Here is a 2,500-nt window from a genome sequence, read left to right as displayed (position 1 = left end):
CGGGGTTGGCATAGACATTCCCTCGCATGCAAAAGATTGTCGATGCGAAAGATTATCTATGCCAACCCCGGGAAGCACACCATTCACACACTCCCGACCGGTGTGGTGTGGCGGTGATTGGATAGTTACGGATTGAGCACTTGCCAAGGATCAAAATGTGTCATTTAGAAGAAACATTTTCAAAAAGTTTTTAAAATCTTGTGGGTTTGCAACTCATAAGAGCGTCACTTTCAACGTCCCCGGTATTGGATTGAGTTTCTAAAAACAACCGTGCACACCGAGGTTAAACTTTACCGGCTCCACTCCGACTCGCCGCTCGCCCACAATTTGTTTGCAACGAAACATTTGTTTTTAATTTTGTTGGTTTGAAATTGTTTTGAAAAGGTTCTTTAAATCTAGTGGGTTTGCAACTCATAAGAGCGTCACTTTCAACGTCCCCGGCATTGGATTGAGTTTCTAAAAACAACCGTGCACACCGAGGTTAAACTTTACCGGCTCCACTCCGACTCGCCGCTCGCCCACTAGTCCGAAGGCAACAAAACATTTGTTTTTCATTTTGATGAAAATTTCTGTTTTTAAATCTTGTTGGTTTGAAATTGTTTTGAAAAGGTTCTTTAAATCTTGCGGGTTTGCAACTCATAAGAGCGTCACTTTCAACGTCCCCGGCATTGGATTGAGTTTCTAAAAACAACCGTGCACACCGAGGTTAAACTTTACCGGCTCCACTCCGACTCGCCGCTCGCCCACAAATCCGAAGGCAACAAAACATTTGTTTTTAATTTTGATGAAATTTTTTGAAAACATTGGCTTGGCAAGCCCCAATCCGCGACTATCCACCCACCGCCACCCCACACGGGTGGTTGTTGTTGAGAAATGAGGTTGTGGTCGACATGCCCGTGCATTTGAGAAGGAGTTCCTAGCACTCCATGCTCTCCCATGCCAAAAAAAAGCCTAGACAACCCCATTTCGCAACTTTCCACGCCTTTTTTTTCCTCCCTCACCCATGGCGGCGGCGTGGTGGCGGCGGCCGGATTCCGGCCACCACCGCCATGGGTGGCAGCCCCCCGACCCCGACACCAAACCCATAATACCGAGGCAACATATCGAGGCAACATGACATGGGTGTGGCGTGGGGGAAGGGGGCTGCAGCTAGGAAGGCATGGGCTGCCATGCATATGCAGGCAACACACACCCCCCTATATAGCATTTTATGCATTTAGCCCTTTGACAGGAAGAGACATCACCTATGCGCGAGGAGTCATAATGGGCTCTAAATAATTCAATACAAGGTATTTGGACGTGATTTTTTGCAGGGATACTAAGAAACATGCAATCTATGATGGGAAAAAGTTTCATAAATTTTTGAAGTCGGGAAGTATTTTTTATTATTTTTAGAAGTCGTAAAATTGAAAAAATCATTAAAACAAATCCGGGAGGAATTTTTTAGTTTTGTAAGTTGGAGAAGGTCCTAAAAATCATAGACTACTTATGGGGAGCTTATTGTGCGAGGAAATTTCAATAAAAACGGGGTTTGACAAGATTTGAAAAATTCTGTCGACATTTGAAAAAACCTGGAACCATGCTGCCGGCATGCTGCGCACATGCTGCGCGCAGGCTGCGCGCATGCTGCGCGCAGACTGCGCGCAGACTGCGCGCATGCCATGGCAGGACAAGTTTCGCTAGCCTCACTGTCGACAGATGCGCAAGCTGCGCGCACAGGCTGCGCGCATGCTGCGCACAGGCTGCGCGCATGCTGCGCACAGACTGCGCGCACGCTGCGCGCATGCCATGGCAGGACAAGTTTCGCTAGCCTCACTGTCGACAGATGCGCAAGCTGCACGCAAGCTCCGCGCACGCTGCGCACAGCCTGCGCGCATGTTGTGCGCAGGCTGCGCGCAGGCGCCGCGCATGCCATGGCAGGACAAGTTTCGCTAGCCTCACTGTCGACAGATGCGCAAGCTGCGCGCACAGGCTGCGCGCACGCCATGGCAGGACAACTTTCGCTAGCCTCACTGTCGACAGAATCAGCACGCTGCGCGCAAGCTGCGCGCGCGCATGGCAGGACAAGTTTCGAAAAATTCTGTCGACAGGCTGCCGGCATGGTGCGCGCACGCTGCCGGCATGCTGTGCGCACGCTGCCGACATGCTGTGCGCACGCTGCGCACAGGCTGCCGGCATGCTGCGCGCAGCCCATGGCAGGACAAGGTCCGAAAAAATCTGTCGACATTTTTACGCCGTGGTAGGCTTCCGCTTCGCGTCACTTTGTCGACATTCAAGCCTACCATTTGTATTGAATTTTTCAAACCTTGTCAAACCCCATTATTCAAATGTCGAAAAATTTTGTCGACATTTTTACGCCATGATAGGCTTCCGCTTCGCGTCACTTTGTCGGAATGCATCGCATGGCGAGGCAAGGCCACGGCATGCCAAGGCGAAGGCAACGCATGGCTTGAATGGCTTGGTCAAGGCCACATCATGGGCACGGCATGCCAAGGCAAGG

Source organism: Prunus avium, unplaced genomic scaffold (assembly GCF_965620075.1).
Source record: "Prunus avium unplaced genomic scaffold, drPruAviu1.hap1.1 HAP1_SCAFFOLD_74, whole genome shotgun sequence".
Lineage (NCBI taxonomy): Eukaryota > Viridiplantae > Streptophyta > Magnoliopsida > Rosales > Rosaceae > Prunus > Prunus avium.
Note: the sequence above shows the minus strand (reverse complement) of the source record.